The 25,791-nt window shown below is 33.8% G+C and overlaps 1 long non-coding RNA gene across 1 annotated transcript; it reads left to right on the top strand.

Annotated features, from left to right (window-relative positions):
- The first annotated feature begins 14,382 nt into the window (after nucleotides 1-14,382).
- On the top strand, nucleotides 14,383-19,869 carry LOC122575251. Its single transcript, XR_006319367.1, has 7 exons — nucleotides 14,383-14,542; nucleotides 14,721-14,821; nucleotides 16,074-16,124; nucleotides 16,217-16,284; nucleotides 16,396-16,463; nucleotides 16,551-16,657; nucleotides 16,787-19,869. It is a non-coding gene; the product is annotated as an uncharacterized LOC122575251 (long non-coding RNA).
- The last annotated feature ends 5,922 nt before the right edge of the window (nucleotides 19,870-25,791 follow it).

Here is a 25,791-nt window from a genome sequence, read left to right as displayed (position 1 = left end):
GACAAATTTCATTCCTGTAAACTCAATTCGAAGAAAAGTTAAATTACACGCCAAGGGTAATATTATCCAAATAATCATTTTCTAAATATTTTATCTAAATGATCCTTATAAAATCCCTACGATCTTATTAGTGGCAGAAAGAAACACACATTGTCATGTGTATAATCTACCCTTCTTTCATAGAGTTCCTATAGCGACAAATTTTATTCATTCTTATTCAATTCATTCAAAAATTGTTGAGGTTATTAGATGTATAAAGAGAGAAACACGTGGATAAATTGTAAGGTAGAAAATATATTTTAATACAGAAGTGTAAGTACAAGTAGGAATATAATTTGAGCTGGTCCAGATCCGCACGCCTAGCAGCGTTACCCTATAACTGAAAACCCCGAAGCCAACGTCGCCAGTCTACTGTTTATGGTCTACCTTCATCCCAGTTTTTTGTCTTGAGGAAACTAAAGAGGCCAGATGTAGAGTTTTCTTAGAAGTGGTGACCACTTCAACAGAAGTCAAATTACTCAACAAAAATTAATAACTTACTAAGGTTTAGGTTTCGTAAATATTTCATTTAAATATTACGTTAAAATGTATTACGATATATAGTATAACGTTATAATGTATTACGTTATAACGTATTACGTTATATAGTATTACGTTATATCGTATTACGTTATATCGTATTACGTTATATAAAGTAATACTATACAACGTAATACATTATAACGTAATATAATTCCACGTAATATATCGTGTTATGATATAATATTTACGTAATACGTTATTATGTAATAGAATATAACGTGATATATTCCACGTAATATATCGTGTTATGATATAATATTCACGTAATACATTATTATGTAATAGAATATAACGTGATATAATATAGATATCATATAGCCTAATATAATACCATTATAGAATATAACGGAGTATAATATAACGTAATATAACATAACGTGATATTATATATTGTAGTATAATATGACGTAATATAATATAACGTTATATATTATTACGTAATATAATATATCGTGATATGATATTAGGCAATACAATATAACATCATGTTCAAAAGAAATTGGTGTATTCCACAACCTCATGTTCGAGTAAAGGACATCGCCTCATCGTTTACAAGGCTGCCATCGAGAAAATTTTTAAGTATTGCTGTAAACCGTATGAGTCGTTCTCAATCGTAGGATCATATTGATCGTACTGTTGACAGAATACTAATGCAGATTCTTATATCCCTTAGCACCATCGATAAATAATAACCCCTTTCCCAGGATGTGTCTTGTTTCTATGAAAAATCTCAATCTGAAATCAATCTTTCAACGCACGACATCGAACAATGGGATTTCTATTTTATTCATCGTCTGCCTGAAACATATTAAAGGTAGTATCTGCAATCGTCAGATTTCTTTGTTGTGCGAAAAAGACGAATATAGCAGAATATTCTCCTCCCTTGCATAATATTTAAATATCTCAGCGTTCCTACCGTTATAGTTAAATATTTGCTCTTGCGATGTTATTTTTTCTTTTTGTGAAACGCCTCGTTACACATCGCATATCATAGAATTTGTGTGACAATAAAACGTAAATCCAATCCCTTTGTACTTTGCTACATGTGATAGAAATTTCTCATAGAACGTATCCGATTATCGATGTGAATGTTGACGATAGCAAACATGAGCTCTGATTGATCCAAATGAAATGCTGCTGAAATGTTCGAGAAGGACTATTCGTTGCCACTGGTGAATCGAACGTAGATTACGTTAAGAGGATCAATAACGTTTCGTAATTAAAAAAGTTACGAATTTATATTCTGAATAGTAATAAAATAATTAATCCGCCATCTATAATTTATAGTATTCTATAATAGTTTGATTCGCAGTAAATTTCGTTGATAATATCGTCTTCAAACTATGTTTCGTAAGTGAAACTCGAGTATAATAGATCCCCGGGAAACCATATACATTAACGGTTGATGAAGCATCTAGTATAGTTCTCGTAGGAATAGAGATATCCCAAAGTGGATAGTGAAACTATCAAGTAGTTAATGCCAGTCGACACTTTTTGAACGAAAAACCAGAGGGATACTCGGTTCGATCGATCTCGCATTGCCTGAACCACGATTGATTCACCAAAAGTAATTCCATTGCCCGCGTTTTACGCTAAACCCGTTTGAATCGAAGCAAGTGGAATACAGGGTCGCTGTTAGGTTAGTATCGATACGACGATGACTTTGTGCATGCTAAAGTGGAGTTACAAACCGAAAACGCGATCACAATTAAATCTTCGAACCTAGCTTAACGATGATCTGTCTGGCCAACTGTTTCTTTTATTTAACAATCGATCGATCTAAAAGGTTTAGTCTATCTATTAGCTCTGGCCTCTACCTTCTTTTCATTAGAAAGCCACCAAAGTCTAAAGAGAAAATTCGCAAACATGCAAAAGATAAAGATTACTTATTTCCATAAGATTATTTGCCGCTGGAACGTGACATATGTAATAATAAATTCTAAGGTAAAAAAGAAATAGTGTTTATAATATTGTCTTTCTATTGTCTGTCTATTCTTTACTCTTTGTTTTACAGAACTAATCGATTTCTGAACGATTCATATAATAGACTACTGTAATAATGAATCATCTGGTTCTCGATAAAGCATCTTTAAGCTTTAAAGGAATGTTAAGATATTCGATGTATTTTGTATATCGACACCGTTTAATGTACCGTTTCTCAACGATTGTATCGTAATGGCTACACCGTAAAAACACTATCGGATATTAAATCTTAATGACACGCTATCCCATAAACCGGCAGCAGATGACGCAACACACGCGGACCGTCTCTGTAACAGCGACATTATGTCGACGACGGGTATCTCGATCCAGTTTTTCGATCTATCGGAACCTATTGGAACTCATTCCGGTGGGAATAATCAACGAATGAAACGAGATGGAAAAAGGAGGTTACAAGGGGACAATAATAACGCGTGTTTCAGAAGAAGCATAAAAAAGAGGCTGTGCTGGTGGAAAGGACTGAAATACCCGGAAGCCTTTTTCCTGTAGAAGAAAAGAATGCCGCCCATCATAGTAGGACTTCTCTGCTTGGTTTAAAGATCGATGAACTTTGTTCTTACAGCGGTAACAAAGGGAGAAATGGAGAAGGAGAGCGTTGGCATTTCGAGGGTGGAAAGCAACAAGCGAACTCAGAACCGGAAAAGAAACACAACGAGACTGGCCCATTGAAAGCAATTACTCCCGTGTATCGCGTTCGTGTGAGAACCTGTAATTTATTCGCACACTCGCGCGTATACATTGACATAAAAAATGCGTAAATATTTGAATATAATCGAGCAATAAAGTAACCTAACTGCATGAAATTTTTTAATGTCTTTCCTATGTGAGATATTCTGAGAAGTAATAAGACAACGTAACTTGATGACATTGTTTGAATATTTTCTATCCAAGTAAATGAAGAAGGATTGATCTAATTTTGTAACATTTGCTTCAAATTTTTTGCGTAAAACAAGTCAAGAATATATCGCGAGAATGAAAGATATTCGGTCTGGATACTCTGCAGTGTTAGAGATATAGAAGAGAACTATTTGGATTATGATTGAGATCATTTTTGCTAACGAAAGATTCATGTCCATCTTTAGAAGTAACAACGTCATATAGATACCAATGTACTTGGCTGAGCATTAGCGATTGGAAAAATGCATGAGCGAGATAGTTGAGAGTCGTAGCGCAGAGTACACAATTAAAAATAAAAAGCTTCGAGCGAGGATATGAAAGTTTAATTTTTTTGCTGAATTTGAGTCTTTTCCAACGACGAGACAAATTGATGTATTTTCTTAAGGAATGAAGAATAAGAAGAGTAGATAGCAGAACAAAAGGAATGCATGTATGAAATGTCCAGGCAAAAAATTGGAAAGTTTCGTGTGCAATAATCGTGAAAAGAAAACGCTTATGATTAAACGCGACAGTTTTCACAAGGTGGCGCGTATACGAGAAAAATGCAAGAGTAGTATTTGCGAAGGATTCTCGTCATTTCGTACGCAACGGCAATTGCAAGCTGTAAAAGGAACGGCTGTAAAACCTTATGGATCAAAGGCGCAGTTTAATATTGGTCACAACCGTACGAGGATTTTCAGTAAAAGAAGGGTAACATATAGTAATAATATTTTATTTATACATACGTTTATTAAAATCCATCGAACGATTAAAATAGCTCTTGTTTTTACATCGTTCTTTTCACGTTTTAAAATTACATATGTAGACTCCATGTTAATCATAGAGGAACTTAATGTTTCAAAATCCACGAGTAAATGTCACGTCACGAGAAATATTACAAGATCGCGATACTTTGAATCTCAGAATCGTTTCCTTTAAATTCTCTCTTATTACGGCTATTATTTAGTAGTACATTTCTAGGTTCATGCGCGGTAATCCCGACGACAATTTTCCTAATTTCCCACTTAAGTAGTGGTAAGACGGATATGAAACTGGATTTAAGCGCACGCCAATTGAGGCGGCGAGAATGAGGTATCCTCGGCCAACGTAATAAACCTCGAAACCTTACTAATGGAATTTTTAATCGCAGTCGGTTGATCGCAACTTTACTCAAATGTGTCTCCTGTTAGAGGATCCAATTACAAGGTGCAGTATCACGGTTTTTGTCGAACATTATCTTTGTGCCGGTACGGAAGAAACGCGATACTTCGTAATTGTTATTCGTTTCTTATTGGCATCGACGTTTCGCTCTGCAGTGATACCGTTGAGCTGTATCGCTTGCGAATTATAGATTTATTTCAAGGGATTATCGAGTATTTTCGCAGATATCCATTGTTTATGAGAATATACCGTAGAGGCAAAATGTGTCGTGAATATTTTAAAAAATCGGGAAACGTTTCAGAGTGGTGAAATATCAAATATACGTTTAAGACAAATATACGAGATACAAAATTCGCACAAGCATTTTTTCTTGGATGATTTTCTATTTTTACTCACGACGGTAAAAAACAGATGCTTTAGTTTTGAATCTCTAATTAACAGCTCTTTGTTTCGATATGCTTTTCCCCTTTATTTTCGTGTTCATGAGACAAGCTTTTATAGCAGAGGCAATGTGAAACCAGAGGAACGTTTTCAGAGAAGATTTTGTTTAACGCGCGGGGGAAGTATCTATTAACTGTAACGTTGCGAGGAAACAGTTTCTGTTGTTTCTAACGACAAAATATTTTTTCGAAAGTACTTCACTTGCAATTACAGGACAGTCGATCGCAATTATCCGTATTTAAGAATAAAATTATGACGAACACTTTTATAACTGCATTACATTTTGTCAAAAATTAATAAATGTTTCGAAAATCATTCGCTCGCATATCCTTTAAAGACTGGACCGTACGTTAAAGCAGTTATTAACCTATGTAATTATTTTTACTGGAAACTTGAAAAATATCATATACCCTTGAAGTTTCCGTTACATTGATTACAAAACATGTCCGGCAATAAATTGCCCTCTTTCCCTTACTCCTTTAGATATTGCTATTGGCTCGCGCTTCAGTCCTTCGGTTTAATCATAAACCGTTAGCGATATTTTCTCCTTTCGATCAATGAAATTTTCAAACCCGTATACCAATTTTCTCTTGTATTCACTTAAGATTCTTATAGTTCTGCGCTTTTATCAGATAGTAAAAAAATGTGAAAGTTTATTCGCCGCGTGATTCACGAAGGATGTTTTACAGGCGTGAAATTTAGATGGAAATCCATCGTACTGGATTCACGTTTCTCGCGAGAGCCAACTCCATCATCCACTATTCTTCGATAGGTACAAGAATTTCTTAGCTGTGTCACTTTACTGACATTTCGTTCATAGTGAAAAGAACCAAGGACAATTTTACGCTGAAGTTGTGCCATTCGACGGAAGAAGGGAAGAAGGTAAACGGAGCAGCGTGTGATTCAGGACGAATTGCCTGTCGGATGATAAATCGTGGATTTCGAGGTTTCATCGGTGAACTAAATCGAAGGAGCGCACGTGAATTTTGACATGGAGCATTTTGTCGATGTACGATTCGACATGCGCGTCGACTGGCCCGGTATATGAGCTCCATATTTTGCCAGAGATGAAGAAACGCGGATTGTAAAAAAAGAAAGTAAAACGCTTAAGAGCCGAGCGATGCAATGAAAGGTTATGGTCGCCCGACTAGTATAATACCGCTTTTACCACGACCTGGTATCATTCGACGAAACGAGACCCACCTGCTTCATATCTGGCGTTTCTCGCGAGAGAAGCACGTCCCTAACGTTTCGCAGATTCAGCAAGATTTTCGTTCTAGTCAGGGAACTTTCCGTGGTTTCATTATGGTTACGTGGATTATCCTTGGAATCGTGTGTCGGATTCTCTGTACACACGAAATTGTTCCTCTCATGACGATAAGTGTCGGAACATTTTTCATTTCTCTATTATCCTTTGTCGGCTCTTTCCACTCGAAGAATTCTCTAATATGATTGGTCAATAACTTTAACATTTACTTGCAACGAAATTTTTGAAAATTAACGGAATATCGTCGCTTCAGTTCTTAACCGTTCTACCGCCGCTAGATTGCAAACTCTCTAAGTAAAATTTTCGTTATATTACCACTGATTTCTATGCTTTATACCAATGTGACGTACGTGGTTTGGTTAATTACATTTTTTTTTTTTTGGTAAACGCAGTTAAAACAGTAAAAGATTGGCACGAAGATATGGAATATAAAAGTTTATAGGATCGACAGGCTAAATGAGAGGTTCGGAAGGAATAAAATTTTAATGAATATTAATCATTCGCACTAAGCCACTACTTCGTACCCTTTTTCATCTCCAAGTTCCTATTCAGTCAAATAACCTTCCATGAATTTAGTTCACCTTAAATTGAGTACCTTGTAATTATGAAGTTTACATACTTCTCACGAAAGTTTGTAAAAAATTCAAATTAACAAAGTATTAAAGGAGCGAGGATTAAAGAAAATGTATAATAAATGTCACACATGAAAACGCTTTTTGCTAAAAGTTCAGCAGATCATTAACGAGAATTCCGTTGGTCAATGACTATCTTGATAATCCTGACTTTTAAACGAACCCAAGCCGACCTTAATTCGTTTCGAACGTAATGCACCCTGATCCGACGTTCAAGTACAGGTCCAAGAAGGCATAATTTACGTCACGGCATGCGCAAAGTATTCGATGGGACCCTCAATGTGCGACGAGTCACGCGACCGAAGAGACGAGAACGGCCTTGAAATTTGCGATGCAAATGGGACGTTAGTGGGAAGAAATTACACGAAAGAAAAGTAAATCGCGTAACGATAAAACGACCGTAAAATGATTATTTAAAATGATTGATTAATCGTCTAAGGATCGTTACACATGAAATGCATTGTGTGAGTCGCGCCAGTCTATTTGTTTTTCTGATTCTATTCGACTGCTGATTGACGTCTCAAAAGGTCTCGCAATGACGTGGTGTTCCTCGTTTCATCTACCTCGTCTGCATATTGATTTCAAAGCAAAGAAATAATTATGCATCAGATGCTTGAGAAATTACGTGACGAACGTTTTATGGGTTATTATACATAGCTACAGTATGTTTCTATGTTATGTCAGGAATTCTCACTAGGTTCATATTGTTATTAAAAGGAAACAAAAGATGACGAAAGTACCTCTGAAAAGAAGTTACATTATTATTATTATTATTATATAATAAATGTGATAATAAATTATTACATACACATTTTATAAAATTATTATATAATAGAGATTATTTTCTTACCTATAATAGCGATGGAAATAATTTGTATGTTCAGTTTAAGAGGGTAATTTAAGAAAAGCGCCAATAATTATCTCTATTACATAATGATTTCCAGTTCAGTGACGGCCTCGCTTTACATGACGCGACGCTGCATAAGCGGAACTATGATTTAGCGTCATATGATTGGACACTTGCGAATGATATATGCATCTGTTCGTATCAGTTGACTATGAAACGTACTTCATTCGTGAAACCAGAGAGTTGACATGTACGTAGATGCGGAGTAACGTCCCCCTCAGCGATCATAGCAGCGATGCTGAGCGGGCCACAGAAATATGAGGCCGTCTGCCTCTTCTGCGAGCGAGTTATGCTCGCAAAGGAGCGAGCAGAAAGGGAGAGAAAGAGAAATTCCCACCCGTGTAGGATAACGCGATGGAGGAGGATGGCAGTCAGGCGGCCTAGAACTAATTCATTGCCGCCACAACGAAACGCGACTAGAAGGAGGGACGGTGCCAGGGGCAATAGCCCCCTTAGCGCCAAACTCAACAGCCAGGAAGTCTACAGGACTGGCTCGAAGAGGGGATGCAACAGAAGTAATTCACCCGAGGTTCCTGGAGCACCCCCTGTCATACGCGTAGGATGGCCAACGTGGAGTTTTAGTCGGTAGGAGTCCGACACTACTCTGCTGCTACCGTTATTAGCGGCAGCGGAGTGTCCATGAGGATTTCTCCACGTGCAAAAAAAAAAAAAAGATGCGGAGTAACGTGCAAAAACATAAAAAAGGAGACAATCGACTCGATTACGTTCCATTCCATCAGTCAGTTTATTAATAACATTATTTAATATAGGTACCGATTTGTATGCAAAAACGTAGGTGAACATTAACTGAGTAGAGTATACATTACCATGAAATTAATCCAATCATAAATAACTAAATACTTGCTTTTAATTACCTAATGAGATTGCAATGTTCAAATTGAAATAAAGTTCGTATCATTTTAATTAGAATAATTACGTGTATTAACTGAAAAATGGAGAACTTGTTTAAATTTGTTACTTCAATTATCACACCAAAAGCATCTTAATGCTAGATGTACAGCGTACTATTTTTTACGTAATAATAAACTTCACAAATTTTACATGTTAAAACAACGCAAGTAAAAGCTGTATCCCCTTGTATTTTCGCAATTATTCCAACGAATTTCAGAGTCCGTGCAAACATGAACAGCTAGGTTCAGTGTTAACAGAGGCAGGAAATGAAAGAGAACGATAAAGAGTAAAATCAACAGCGATGAGAATGTTTTGTAGAACAGAATAGCTATAGTCATGATGGAACGCTCTTACGAGACGTAGTTCTTTTGCTAGATAAATTCGCTCGCGTGAGGTTCTTCATTAGGCTTCGCCGCCAAATTAAATCAATGAAAATATTCCGTTATGTCCCGAGCGGATGACAAACAAACACATTGCCGGTCCTATTAATCCATACGATATCGACCTAAAGATATTAAAAGATAATATTTATCTCATGTACAGTCGTTAACGGAAATTTATTTCCGTCATAAAATATCGTAACTACGTGACGAAAGATTGCAGTCGTTTCTTCGATTCTTTATGAATCCGTGATTTGCACAAATTAATTAATTGCCTGTCCACTTTACAGCCATGTTCGCAAAATCACATTTATGCAATTATTTATTCGTGAAACAGGAGAATGAACCATACGCTCGCCATGGATTAATGTTATTTTGATGAAAATTTATTTGTCCCGTGCTACAATAATTACGGTGGGCCAAATATTATCTATTAATGGCTGGCTTCGTTAAAAGCAAATAGCGCGTGAAGGCATCAATCGCTGTCAATCGACGTGCTGGCAGTAGCATAGAAAATTTGTGTTACTATAAAATTACGGAGTTATTAGTAAGCGACTATATTGTTCGTTATGGTATCAATAATACTGTATAGTCTACATTCGATATAATCAGTTTATTTCATCGACAAGTTTTAAAACGTATGTCGCCCGCAGAATTCAATTCAAAGTCTTAATGTTAACTATTGGCTTTTATTTCATCGATATGAAAGTGAGTTAACATTTTCAATCAGTCCCTGTATACTTAACAAATATTGTGTTCAAACTTGCGAATAACGAACGATTGTTTATCGATCATAAATTTTGATCGCATCCGTTAAGTTGTGGCATCGTTTCGTTAAATTTATGATGGATAGAGAGGTCGCAAATATTTCATACTAAAGTGCCCGCCGCATAGTGACGTACTATTAATGTGTAATATTAAAGTATAACCGCCTAGCGTAATTCCTGATGTTGACTAGTTGATAGCATTGTTAGGTGCCATATTTTGTAGCAAGACGGTTATTTAAATCGAAGGAGATATGTATGACACAATGGTGTTGTCCTCGGTGCTTTCATTATGTTTTTGAGAAACAGAGTTCAAATCTGACGTACGATACTAACGTTACAAATACGTAAAATGGAAAATAAATCGCCTTTAGGCGATCCTTATCCTTATTTTTACCACCAGTCAATCTTTTACAATTACTAAGGGAATATCAATTTTACAAAAATTACTTTAAATTACTTAGTTGTGAACCTTTAAATTACTTAATTGTGAACAGATTTGAGAGTGGTACAAAATCATTTTTCGTATTTGAAGATTTTCGTTTTTATCGATTCACAAAAGGAATCGTGACGTGAAAGGTCATGAAGCGTAGAACGCGGTAATTAGTTTCACACAAAATACATTGTTCGGATAGACAATACGTAACAGATACCCGCTTGAAAAGGGAATTGTTCGTTTTGAACCACACGATACTGAGACGTGACAAAACCGAATATTACTGGGTAGTTAATTTCTTTCTTTTTTTTTTCTTTTAAGTGAACTGCGAATGAAACAATTGAAAGCAATTTCTCGGGATTCATTTGGAATAAAATATTTTATAAAAAGATTAAAAGATCAATTAGTAAAAATTTTGCGCAGAGATTGCGATTTGTTCATAGAAGAATATAAAAGAATAAGGTTATTTCATAAAAGTTCAATTTACTTTCAGATAATATCTATTGCAATTTTACATTTTTTACTACCTCTAACACAAATATACAAGTTCTAGTTCTTTAGTAATCAAACGATAATTCTTCACTCTCACTCCACTGCATCTTTTTCGGAGAAATACATTTCTTCGTTCCTTTAAATCCAGTTATATTAAAATTCATTTACTTGTAATGTAACCGAAAACGTACCAAATATAACTGAAAATTAACTTATCCACTTTCAGCGTTTAAAACATTCTTACGTTACTCTCAACGTAACTTTTCATGCTAGTTACGCGCTCATTTTCAGCGAAAACAATGTAATTATTATCGCATAGCGTCAAGCGATAATCTTTGAATAAAGGACCCCACCTTGTTCATGAAGGCACAGAGAAAAAGTTAGGTTTAAACCCTTGGGAAAATTGAGGGAAATTTGTCTAATCCGCTGCTGCTCCACGAAACGCTTCCTCGAGCTCAATCGGAACAAAAATTCGATGAACCCAGTTTTCCAGATATTTTGTAATCAGAATACAAGCGTAGAAACATTGTTACTCGTCTCGGAATGAAATAACAGAATGTACAATACGAAATTTGGACAAAATAGGTAAAAGAAAGGTATTTTGCTGAAATGCAAAAATGATTGAATGAATAAATGGACTTGATATGAATATGGAATGAGCAAATTAATATTTCCATCGCGAGGGAGATAGCTCGCGGCGATTGTTCTGTGGAAAGCGACGAAAATCTTGCAATTCTCGGTTTACAAAACGTCACGTAGTAAGAATAATTTTCAAGCTTTGAATAACCCGGATAAATTATAACCTGAACTAACCAGCGAAAATCGTTGTTCCGTTGCGAAACGTGTGAATTCGCAGCGCTGAAGCAGTTGCTGATTGTCGTTCGTTATGATCCTGTTGCTGCACGAAGGATGGGATTGAATTACTTATTCGACTGGTGGAAGTGACATCTATTCTTGACCGTGTAATCATTAGTAGGATGATTGAATGACTTCTACCCGATTGAGCTTCGACATCGCCCGGTTGCTGTTTCGAGATCACGGAAGGTATGGTTTGGGATCGAAATAGAACGATGAAAAATGACAGGGTTGCATAAGCGTTTCGTAGTGACGTATTTAGGATGTTCCGTAACCGGCGGAGCGTGCTTCATTTCCTACCGTAAATTGATCTTTCCGATTTTTTATCGTGAAATTTTTTAATAATGTTGGAGAATCTATTTCGCTTACACAGAGGTATCAATTTGTTAGTTTACACATGAATAAATTTCCTACTCCTTGTCATTCTATATGAAAAAGTAACCAGAATAAATATTTCTCACGTAAGGATTATTTTCTAGAAAATTGATCTAAATATTTATATTTGTACAGATTAGGTTGGTACTTATGGAGTACTATGGTGATAGTAAATAATAATGATTAACAATAGATTGCGTGGTGCAGTGTTAAATAATAAATAATTATAATTACTATGTTGCGTGTGGGATAAAATTATGTAGAATTGAAACAATGTAGATATCGTATAACGCCAAATACTGAACTATGGAAAACTAAAGTATTAAAAACAGAAATGATTCTTGTTGAACGCGTTTCTTGTTGAACACTCATAAGGAAGACAAATTATAAATGTGTTTGGATTATTACTTTTCTGAAAAATGTAAGTACTACATAACCGTAAGATCATGCACTGTGAAGTTTCTCGTTATCAAAAGAGGCATATTACTGTTCTGCTGGGAGAAGTGCAATAAGAGACACACGAATAACTATGCTTTCTTGCTTAATAAGCAATTATCATTTCAAGTTTCTTTCAGCTTTGACATTTACGTATGTGACAGTTCCTTCTTGTTAATGAAACTTGTACGATATATGACATTCAGTTTCGAGGAAGTTTGAAGTAATAACAAACCCTTCTCTAATCTTCCGTGCTACTATACATTCTCTCCTCTTGCACTGTATTTATAGTTTAATTTATTCTGGGAGATCAATTCACAAAGAAGATGTACCTATCAAGTTTTTAATTCGTTACAAACCATACTCTTTATCCATGATTTTACCAAAAAATAATTGGAAATCAATGACAGTTTATGCAAAAATATTTCAATGAAATAATTCAAAGTTTCTTTGTGATAATCTAACGCTATGTTGAAAGTATAAAACTCACTTATGGAAATGTACGAGAAATTTTTAGAAGTCAATTTACTATCTTTCGCAATACACAGTTTTATTATCGCTTTTTCTGCATCAGTTAAAATACGTGCTAATTCGCGGTATCACTGAAATTCTATGGCGTTCATGATAAGTAGCCACTAAAGTAACCATCGAGAACCTGTAGGATTTCATGTAACAACGTTTCATTACCGTACGTACAGCTTAAACGAATATTTACTGACTATTCAAACATGAACGAAAATCGCGGAGAAACGTTCTTAAGCGTAATATTTTTCGATATCTGGCAATTTACCTGTATTTCCTGCGAATATCTACTAGGTTTTTATGTAACTGTTACTCGCATTATTTTTGAGTGTTTAAAATAGAATTTTCCTTGCAAAACATCAATTCTTTTTATCGCATTATTAAAACGCTCTAATTATCATTTCATTGAATTTATACGACTGGTGTGTAGTAATTCTGATTACAATACAATTACAATACAATTAAAATGCGGAATCGTTGAAAACTCTTTAACTTATTGTATAAAAATGATAGGTACAGCAGCACGTTCACGATACTGTCCTGCCATCTGAATATTTCGATGAAAATCAGAATCTTGCAATAGGAATTTAATATAACAGCGGAAGTATCGCACATTGGAAGAATAGAATACTATATGTATATAGAAGGAGAGCCGTGCCACCAGCTTTCGTTATACAGTTCTGTTACATTTGCTTTCTTAGTAATAAAAGTAGAGAATAACAACGAAGATTGACGAACGGTTTAAGAAAAGGGCAATAAAATAATAGAAATATGATTTACTAACTATGATTACGATCTTCTAATACGTTTCTCCCATGTTAATATAAACATGGTACAGTAATGAAGACGTCAGGCAAAGAAAGTAAACGTTCGTACGAGACAAAGTTATAGTATATTAGTTTCAATTATGTGCCTTTAGTAATTATGCTTTAAAGTTATTAGGATCACAAAATGACAGTAGATATCTTTGTAGAGAAAAAAGGGTAATAATTTGAAAAGGATGAATGTACTTTCCCATTTTAAAACGCTCGTTTTCTAAGGAAAGCTTAATGAATTATTAATTAATTTTATAATACATATATTATTAACAATGGATTATTTATTATATATTATGTATGTAAATAGAATAATTGAATTTCTTTTTAAACCTGTTATCCATTTACTTTGTATCTTTATTATTTTTAAATCACAATTAGTTAATTAGAGAAGATTTCCAAGGTGTTAGAATTTCAATTTGGCGCGCGGCGTTGTGTAGAACGCACACTGATCTCTCCACCAATTAGAAATTCGCGAGGTGACGCCTCGGTGGAGGGCTACTATTCCGTTGTCAACCGTCGTCTCGATTAGACGTATTTCTTCGAGTCAGATCTGTAGCGTAACCTAACCTTTCGATGGCGTCGGTTTTTCATTACTATTGTATTACTGTTTATACATTGTGATTAATATTGTTTAATTAATGCACGTTTACTTTATCGTTTACTGAACACTTTGGTAGTAAAATCAGGTAATCACGAGACTTATTTTGTTCTTTTTTCTTTGATCGTTTATTCGATTGTCAGACTTGCCGGTAGCTTCCCGTATCTCCTTGCAAGATAGTATTCTAGGCGGTTATCGTTTCATTTTATTATAATTGCTATTAATTTCATTTGTTTGGTTAATTTCTTGGTTTTTTTAATATACAGAATGTTGGTTGACTGCGGTTGATTGCTGTTAACTACAGAGATGTCATGAGAGAAAATGAAGCATAAAGAATAAACACCAATGTCTTTTTCATGCAGATTTGGTAATGCTAAATTTATTAATTAAATAGCAGTTATAGACGTATGTATACTTTTTCATTAGATTATTGGTAATATTATATATGTTTATTTCTTGATGTGTTTGTCATGTAATTTACAATATGCATATAATCGCTTTATAACATAATTGAATCATAAATAATTACGTAGTTTATTGAGAATATCAAGATAAAATTAAAAAAGATTGAAGACGTCACTTTATATCGATTTAAGTGTTGATACTATTGTAATTACGTTTAATTATTATCAATTTCTTTCTTTTTATTAAATAACTTAAACGTGGTATTTCATTGTTTCAATTCATATCATAAAATAGAGTTAGAAAAGATGAAATAATTTATTTTTACATTTTTCTGCGTTTCGAAACCGACGCTCTGCGGTAGTACGGATTGTAAATATGTAATATTTTTACTGCCGGAAGAGTACGAGGTAACTGATACGTTCAAACGTGTTTCAGCCAATGCAAGATCACACGCGGATTTTGCGTAGTGTTACTATGCCTTGAGGCATGTTTTATTTTGGAATTTTGATTTCTTGCAAACGTTCTTGAAAATTTGTTTACACGCGGTATAGTTTATTATTACGAATCATGCTCTACACTTCGGTAATAAACGTCCAAACTTTCTTGCAAATCAATTGTATTACATTTGCGATATTTCTGAAAATTTGCAATAGTAGAAAATACTTTTTAATTCATAAATAATGTTTTACATATATACATATATATATTTTTATTAATACGTATATTTATGATATATATATATATGAGTACACGCACACACATATTCTACTTTTTAACAATATTTATAATACTTCTATTAATGGAATATCAAAAATAATCACATATTTTAAAAAAGGGGATAGTATTTCTCTAACAAACGCTCAAATATAAATAAGAAGGAAGATATGAAAATATTTCTTTACTTCTTTTTCTATTATCTCCTCTACACTAATTTAGTTTTATATCCAGAGGATTTTTATGATCGCGTGCAATACAATCGGTAGAATTACTGATTGCTCCATAATAGATCTTCAAATATTTTTCAGAGCACACTAGCTCTAATTGATTATCGATTATCACGCGCGAAACTAGTTTTCAAATTTTATTAAGTAAATAATTTGTATGCGAAATTAGTCATTTGTTCGTAGGTTATAATCTAAATGCGCATGTTAAAGTCCTTTATTATTATTTTTTTTAATACATATTTTTTTATAAATATTCCTTTTTGAAATTAGAATCAGTGCTTCGCGCAAGAGTATTCAGTCTCTCCAATATTAAAGAACCACGTAAGTATCTTGAATATCGTGCTTATCATTAACTATTAACGCTACTTTTTCTAAGAACAAGTTAAGAAGAAATAATTTATGTCTTGTTACAGACTTATTATCTGAATATCTAGTTCTTATTATCTGAAGGGGATTTAGCAATGCTTCAAAATTTAAAAGCGTAAATATCTTTATACATTGCATTTCAATTAATTTTTTTTTATAATCAAAATTTTCTAATAGTTAATACTGCCTTTAGAAATAATTTATAATATTTCATATTTTGTTAAAGATGGTCGACATACTCCACTTGTTCCTATCTTCTGGTGGGGATCTAGCTATGCTCCAGCAACCAAAAGTGTAAATATCTTTGTATATCATATTTCAATTAGTACTATTTTCCATCTTATCATTAAACTTTTCCAATAATCAACACTGTATCTTTAGGGATAAATTGTAATATTCTACATTAAAGATGTTACATTCTCTTCTTACCTTCTCTGCTTTTTCCTATCCTCTGGGGAGGATCTAATGGTGCTTTAGGAGCCAAAACTGTAAGTATCTCTGCATACTATATTATATTTCAAATAGTCTGACCGAATTTTTTCTATTGATGACGAACTCTCTGAAATAATTGACATTGTACATTTAAGAATAACTATAACGTTCCACATTTTTTTTAGAAATTTTTCACAGCCGTCGTCCCCGTCGAATTTGATGGTCCATGATAACGACCCTCGTGATGATTTCTTCTGGGCTACTGCAATATTGATGATAATATCCTCGGTATTCAATGGTGAGTCACATGCATTTTTATCCTTCCAGTCATTCAATCATGTTGTAGGATGAAAGATACGAACCGACACGTGTGATTGGTTGCATTTTTCGTAGAATTTTTTGCGAGCATACTGACCGCTGGTATTTATTATACACATAAATAGTAACACATATTTTTGTGATTTATTTACTAGTTCAGAATAGGTTTTGTTGCACATCGCGGTTTTTGATAGTTAATTCAAACGCATGTATTTGAAAATGTATAAAATTAAAACGTATTCAATATGAATATTTATAAAAACGAAATATTCATACAAATATACATCTATGTAAATATAAATAGTAAAGTAAGCTATGAATAGCGAAATATCAAATATTGATGTAACTTCATTTGAGTATTTCGTAGCAAGTATGTCGGATACTTTCCGACTTCATTACTATCAAAGCTGCAATTATTACACGATAGTAACGATAGACACTATCGTTATTATTAGATGTAATAAGTAATTTTCAATTTCATGCTTCTGTTTTATGATACTATTGAGTTATTTAATTGTTTGATTTCTACATTATAAGCTTCAATATAATTGAATACATAAAGATATTAAAGTTCAATTTCCGTCACACGAATGTATGATATTTTAAGTACAACAAGAAATTTCGCGACAGAGTTGATTTTTAAATCAAAGCAATAAGTTTGAAAATTTCTTTTGTGTCTTCGAAAATGTACTTTAGTGAGAAAATTGCTTGAGATATTATTTTTATCAATATTAAATTTAGTATCAGTTATTTCACTGATATTTGTCTTTCTTCCAATAAGTATATTTCTTACTTGCTGCTAATTTTTTTCGATTAAGTGTTAAAATTTCAATAATATAATAAAGTAGATCCAATTAAGTAAAATTAATAAGTTAGAGTTATTACAATGTAAAATAAAGTAATAAAATACAAATTTAAAGAATATTAGTCTGCTAAATACAAAGTATAATAGACAAGCCAATCAGCTTTTTAATTCAGGATTTTTAGATTTAACCGCTTCCGTATTCACTGTCAGAATCTCACTCACGTATCCAGATGCTATTTGAGTGGGAGAAAGAACATAGATACAATGATCATATATCGAATAATTTGCTAGGCTGATAATGTGTTAATGTATCGTGCATGACATATTTTTCACGTGTGTGTCTGTGGTTAGATTATGGAATTGTGCCATTTTGACTTTTAATTCATTTACTATAATTTCAAGCATCAAAACAGATTCATACAAATAGTAATGTAATTGCAATGTGCAATAGCAGTATCAGATCCAATATTAAATAACCAGATTATAGATAACGATACTATTAATCGTATTATTATATTTTATATCATTTGTGTCAGTAATATAATTTTCTTAAGAATATGTATGAATACTTATAATTAAAGTAAAGGTTTACACGGGTCTTATGCAATATTCACTAGCCTTCGTCAGTCGATTACAGGAAATTGTACGTACATTAGAGTGTGCAAGTTGTTTGTTAAACTCAACGACTGTCGGAGGCGTCTTGGAACGTTTCTTTAATGAAAATCCTTGTGCCCGGGCTATGCGTGACAACCATGGAGCGAGTGTGTTACTGTGTCTGTCTCTTGCCATTTTGTTAAAAATAGAACTGAATGGGATAGATAGCATACTTTTTAGTATGAGTATTAAATCATAATTAAGTAGAGCCGTGCAGCCGTAGTCTTTGCTCTAGGCATGCTTTCGCGTGTCCAACCAGTCCCAGGAAATTTGAAGGTGAAGCTGGAATGAATGGTGCATGCCACTCGTCTCTGGCTTTGCCCATCGATTCTTCAACTTTCGCGATCATGGTCGTGAGTAGGATTTCAAACTAATGTTTATTTATTGCGCGAGCGTGCATGTGAGAACATACAGCGATCATTATGATCGTTGGTCGATCATGTGTCTTTAAATCAGTTTTCACGATTTATATTTTTATTCCGCCTTTATAAATTATTTTTTGTTTCGCAATCAGAAAGCTTCGAGCTAGATTTAAGTTTCAGCAGGCATTGCGCCCGAAGAAAAAAGAGGCTACGACCCAAAGAGACCCGAAAAATTTCCCATAGAGGAGGGTTCTGGATCATCCAAAGCATGGAAAGCCATTCTCATTACTATTTTGTCACTATGCTCGTTTTTAATATCTGCAGTTGTAGTATTTTTCTTCTTTTTTGGAGGAGCGGGGGGGAGCAATGTATATGTCTCTCTCTTTGTTTTTATATTTCTGTTTTTTTTTTGTTAGTGTTGTGAAAGATTAATTACAGTTTGAATTAGAGTTATGGATAAAGTGTGGATAAAGACACATACACATGTTATGTCATATACATCTCATGCTATATCCATTTACCTTATTGTATTTAGATTCTTAGATAGATAAAACCCTTAAACAAATCATTAGATTTTTATAAGGATAAGATGTATAACATTTTCAGATCTGTGATAGGACTTATACTTAAGTTGACAGAGATCCATGGTATTTCAGGATATACAGAGAGGTAGTCAAGCTTTTAAAAGGTATATTCATCCCACACGACACTCCTTTCCTTTTTCTTGTTATAATTATATACTTTATATATATAAGACAATTTGGATTTATTGTAAAATAAGGATAAATTTATGGTTAGGAAGGATGCTTCTGAGTTGGAAGGCTAGTTATTTTATTGTTAGATGGGAATAAATTTAAAATTAAAAATTAAGATAGATATTTTTTTTGTTACAGAGTTGTTTAATAGTTACTTTTTAGTGGAGATCTTATATATTGTATATTGTTAGGGAGGGATAAATTTACAGTTAGAAAATCTATTTTTGAGTTAAGCAGTTTATGAATAGCTATTTTTTAGTGAAAATTTTATACGATATGTAACATGATAACTACTATTACTATCTACTAAATACAATAATTAATTGTGTATTTATTTATGATGTATTAATAGCTAAGTGCATGTGTAATTATTGATGGTTGGCATATGTAGTTAGTAACTAAGTAATAGAGTAATGTAATAATGTAATAAAGTAGTTAATAAATATATAAATCTTTTGTAAAACATTTAATTCTGTTTTCCTCATCTTACACTCGTTAATTGTCAGTTACTCTATAATTTGCTTAATCGTATATGAAACAGTATCTCATATAGAATTACATAATTAGTTTAAAATTTAATTTTTAGATTAGCTTTCCGTGTCAGTTTTCCTTGAATCTTCTTTTATTGCATATTTTGCATAACGATCAAAAGACTGAACGTTTTGCAAACGCACGCTATGAAGAGAATTTTTTTACACATCAATGTTCCAAATTTAGTTTCGATGTTTGCGGGTAAAAGAAAGGTGGATGAGCTTGTATATCGTTATCCCAGTAAGCCCTTCGAGGGTATCAAATCGCAGCAGTATCTTCACTTGGTGAGACTTGGGCAATCGTATTTTTTGATATACAATTACTAATTGTGTCATTATGTACAACCGTTTCCTCCAAGTTTATTAACTTATTTTTATGAAATAATAGTATTATTTCTCATTTTGTCAATTTCGTATCATCCTATTTGATGGAAAACTTTTTGTTAGAGATTATAGTTAATAGCCATGATACAATTATGCATTTTATAGCAATTAATATGAACTGATTGGCTGCGATTGCGATTATATTTTTATATAATTAGAATTCAGAATTATTTAAATAGGTATTAAAAACCGTGAAGATTACATCAGTTGTTAATTAATTTCATTCCTGCAACTTTCGTCCCACTTTCATTCCAACATATTTCCTATCTAATAAAATGGAAGTCACAGCAAAGATGTAAAATGCGAAAGCAACGGTAAATAGGATAGCATGTTGCTTCCTAGATAATTTATGAAGCTGCTCGTGCAAATCGTTACCTCGATTCAAAGGACTAATGAACAAGCTTCGTCAAATTAGTTCCTCCCCATTGTATCCGGATAAACAGAGAAGATATAATTAGTTGGGCCGAAATAACATAGCCTTCGGGCGTGTAAACTTCTATTAGTTCTGTTTTATGTTAATTAGCATTCTGTAGAATTCTACTGTGTGACGTATTCGAAATTATAAGGTTTTTCGTTAAATAACTATCGATGTAATCGCTGAAAAATTTATCTTTTCTACGACGTTTCCACGACGAAAGTCTTAGTTACCTAATTTTCAAAATTTCATTTCGTTCATTTATCACGATTCGTTGGATATCTTTTGAATATTTTTGTTGTTGTATTAGTTAATTAATATCCTCTTTCGGTATACACGGTAATTACATAAGATGTAGAAGCATAATAGGCGGGAATGTTAATGGGAATAAATAGAAATATAGAAAAAATAGAAGTCCGAAAGAGATCAATAAGTATCATGGAAACGATACTTCTATTAGACACAGAGAAATGGAAGGTAATATCAGTATATAAAAGAGGTGTAGCAACGAAATTATCGGAAATATTAGAAGAAGTAGGGTAACAAAAAAATACCGAAGAAAATCTGTTATTCAGAGGTGACTTTAACGCTAAAACAACAGCCCAATGGGAAGTGATATGGAACAGTGAAAAGGAGGATAGACCAAGGAACTCCAAAGATAAACATGTGAACAGCCAAGGAGAACAGCTCATAAGATTAATAGAGAAGATGGGTTAGAGCATCCTCGGCGGTAATATAGAGGGTAATATTGACCGAGATCACACCTCTGTCGTAATAATGGATACCTCGGCAATAGATTATGGAATACCGAATGAGGCAACGTGGGAAAAGATAACGTGCAGAAGAGTAGCGTGCAGAATAGAATCGTTTTCATTTAGAAATAATTGCGAAGACGTTCATAGAGAAGAGAAGGGTGGAAGAATATTTGTCGGTAAACGGAATCAAGAAACGCAAGGAAAGATCAGAAATATTAAGATTCGGGGAAAGTGAGTTTTACAAGGTAAAATAGCCGAACAAGGGGCATATCGATATTTAAATATCGTTGGAAAAACAGCGTATGAAATAGTTATAGGTTAATTTCGAATACCCATAAAACTCAATATATCTCCTCTATAGAAAATTGTCTTTCTAACAACTTTTCAAAATATAAAACGATAGAGCTCGTTAAATTACGCTGACCAAGAATCAAATCCACCATACGAATTTCATGTAAAGAATAATGAGCAGATAGCATAAAGTGTGCAAGAAACAAATTGTATTTTCAGATTTATCCTCAACGAAAGAAGAAGTGCTGCAAACAAATGCGCATCACGAAACTGAAATGATATTTTTGCGGATTCATATCCATTCCCACCCTTCAAAACAATGCCGTTCCCGTTGGAAGAAAAAACAATGAGATAGAGAAAGCTTAATCTTACACATAAAACTCGACCGCTTGCTCACATATGTACATATATAGAAGGAAAAATTCCCTCGCCTCTGTGAGCAGCGGGAAGAAAGCTGCTTTGCATCGAGTAGAAATCCAATTTCGAAGCGGAAAAAACGCCCGGAATCCGATTCTGCGAATAACAGATCGATAACGCGACGCCGGAACAAGTTGCATCTCTCTTTCACTATTACGTATCCCACTGATGGAGGACGAAAGAACCAGTTTTAATCTGGAAGGGACGGATCAAGTGTGATCGACAAATGTCCGATGGTGAAACCGTTCACACCAGGTTGGATTAGCGAGATTAGTTAAATTCGGGGTAACGTATGTCCCTCCTATCGAGTCTCTGATCACGGATGGTAGATGTGGAAATCCAAATTTGAAAGCATATGTAAAAAGAGTAAAAGTCAAGCACCATAAAAAAAAATTTGGACATAGTATGTAGTAAAAGATTGATTTGTTTCATTCAATAGACAAATTACGAGTATTGAGGAAACTTTGTTATCGTTTTCGTAATTTAATAAAAAACGTCAAATACAGTTAAAGGTTAAGATTCTTTTTATTAAATAGATAAATTGGAATTAAGAGTACTGGAAAACCTTTTAGTAATCGTTTTTGTAATTTAATAAAAAAGGTCGGATGTAATTAAAAGTTAAGATCTTTTTTATTAAATAAACAGATTGGAATGAGGAGTATTGGAAAAACTTTTAGTAATCGTTTTTGTAATTTTATAAAAAAAGGTCGGTTGTAATTAAATGTTAAGATCTTTTTTATTAAATAAACAAATTGGAATGAAGAGTATTGAAAAACTTTTAGTAACCGTCTTTGTAATTTAATAGAAAAGATCCGGCGTAATTAAAGATTAAGATCTTATTTATTAAATAAACAAATTAGAATTACGGATTTGAGGAAACTTCGAAGACTTCGTCGAAGATTCAAGATTCGTCGAGACTTTCAAACGTCATTTCGAAACGTATCAAATTTTTCGCCACATGTGTTCGCATTCGATACGTTTTAGAGCGATACGTATGTGCATACTGTTATTTCCGATATCGTGTAAATCGAAAATAATGAATGTAGATATGGAAGTTTGGAGAGATACGTGTCAGGGGTGAAAACCGTGAAAACGAGGTTGCAACTGATCCAGATTGCGCCTAGGGACGACATCGGAGCTCGGGTATTTGGACTGAACGCGAATCACGTGTCACCAGTCAATGGTAGAATTCATGAAGTGTATCTGTAAACAGTGGGCGAGGGACTGAGGAGAGCTACCAGGAAGACGGAGAAAGGTGACAAAGGAATTGTAAGATCGGACGAAATAGTAAGGTAGGAAAAAGGAGAGGAGGGAGGCAAAAGAAAATTCGGAGCGATAAGTTTGCGTAGGCAGCTGGTGGAAAAACAAGCTCGAATAGCGGAGTCAGGAAGTTCGGAAATTCTAACAGGGTTTAAGTTGCCTGAGATTTGGCCAAGCTTGACGGGAATTTTGATTTCGGCGAGTGAAGAAGGTGGGTTTCTTTTGACTCGACGAAAGCTACTGGACAGAAGTTTCTCCTATGCCGAGGGTGAAGGATAGGATAGATGTGGATAAGGAAGGATATCTAGTTAATCAGTAGGATTTTAAGTTCGGGTGGTTGCATGGAAAGATAGGGATTCTGAAAGCTGCTAAAACAGTGATTCTAGATTCGACATAGAATTTGACAGCGTTTTATTGTTTAATTGTCGTTTCGCGTAATGGCATTATTTTTCTTTGGAACTTACAAGTCTCTCAAGATGTAATATTTCATTCAATTAATGAAAAGTATATCGAACCAGAAAAGAATTTTAGTGAAAACTTAAACTCGGGAAAAAATGAAATCACATGGCAGGGATATAATTACAGTACGAAGTGCTAATTGTGAATTTATTGGTTGTCAGATTACAATATTATAACATACAGTTTCACCTAATAATTCAATATAGTGTGATCGAATAATTGCGGGTTGAAATTACAACTGAAATGTCGGTAATTAATTAATTTAACTGAGGTAACAAGCGGAATATTTCATGCCAAATTGAAATTCATTAACGGAATATCCTTCTTGCCGCAGAAATGGTTAATTTACAAATGTGGATTCGTTTCAAAATTCCGAAAGGTATGATAATGTGAGGCCCGCGCGGCTTTCTTTGTCGATTAATTCATCGAACTTCTTGAATGCGCTTTAAACTTTCGGAATTTGTCGATCTCGGTGATTTCTCCTCAATCCTCGTTGCACAGCTTTCAACACCAGAATCGCATCTTAGAAATTCTTGAATAATTGCCAGCTGCTTCGATCCCGTATAAGAAATTAGAATTTAAAGGAAGGTGCCGAGAGCCGCGAGTGTCGTAAGTGTGTAAACTTTTAACGAAGATCTAGCAATACCAGGAAATGCTGTATGCGTGTGTATATGCTCTGCCTCGAAACTTTAAGGAGCAAAAATAGAAGTATGAAGAATCGGATAATTAATATTGGAGTGTAATACCGAAATTACGATTGCGATTTCTTGTAAAAAAAAAAGCTAAAACGCACGCGTTTTATTACATGAGTTAACCGAGAAGAAAGGAATTAAACTAAATGACAAATATGTCTTCATAGTGTGCTAATTTTAAAGTTTCATGATGAAATATAGTCATAGAAATTCCAGGGGAACGATGATCGCTTAGATGCAAGCACAAAAGAAATATCTGATTAACAGAAGCTGTTCGTAAAACACAGAATCGAGTTAAAGACCTAAGCTTAGTCTCAAGGCAAGCGAGCCAAGTTAGTTTTACGTTTCTTCTGGAGGTAATAAAGTGTAAAGAGATACAAAGGTTGTTGTTTAACAAGTTTGATTTTATTGCTATGATTAACATACCATATGAGACGAAGAAAGTAACTCAGAATCAAAAAAGTTCCTTATATTTAGTTTTGAAATTCCATATATATAGATAATTTTTCCAATGAAACTTTCTACACTTTGAAAAAGTGAACATCTACAGTGAAGTTTTTTAAACTTTATTCTTTCAATTTTAATTAAACGCTTTAAAAGATCGTATCCTTTTTACATCGAAACTCTTCCACCGAAGTCTTTTTCATCTTTCTTTCATTTGACTTTATCGAAATATTCTATGATATTAAAAATCAATCAATCGTACAGCCATAAGCTTCGTTAAAGAATTTATCGTCAAGAGAACATTCGTTGATGCAGAATCCCAAAACACCAATTGCCAACGCCCAGCTCGATCATTCCATTTTTCTATCAGGTTTTAATTGTACTTCCCATAGAGAGAATTCATTGGGAATTTATGAATACGATTCCTTGCAGGCAATAAAGTTCCTGGAGATTCCGTTACGACGCGTAAAACATAATACATTTGACGAAATACTAAAGAAAATTTTCTCTTTCAATTTTCTCTTATGATACCGAACTTTTTTAAAAGTGTAGAACGTTGTCAAAGTTGACTAAAGGGTGTGTGATATTTTTCAAACTTCTCCCAATAAAATGTTTCTAATCATGTAACTAGTATGAGTAGAAAACTTTT

The sequence above is a fragment of the Bombus pyrosoma genome, linkage group LG14, assembly GCF_014825855.1.
Source record: "Bombus pyrosoma isolate SC7728 linkage group LG14, ASM1482585v1, whole genome shotgun sequence".
NCBI lineage: Eukaryota > Metazoa > Arthropoda > Insecta > Hymenoptera > Apidae > Bombus > Bombus pyrosoma.
This window is presented reverse-complemented; position numbering and strand designations above follow the sequence as displayed.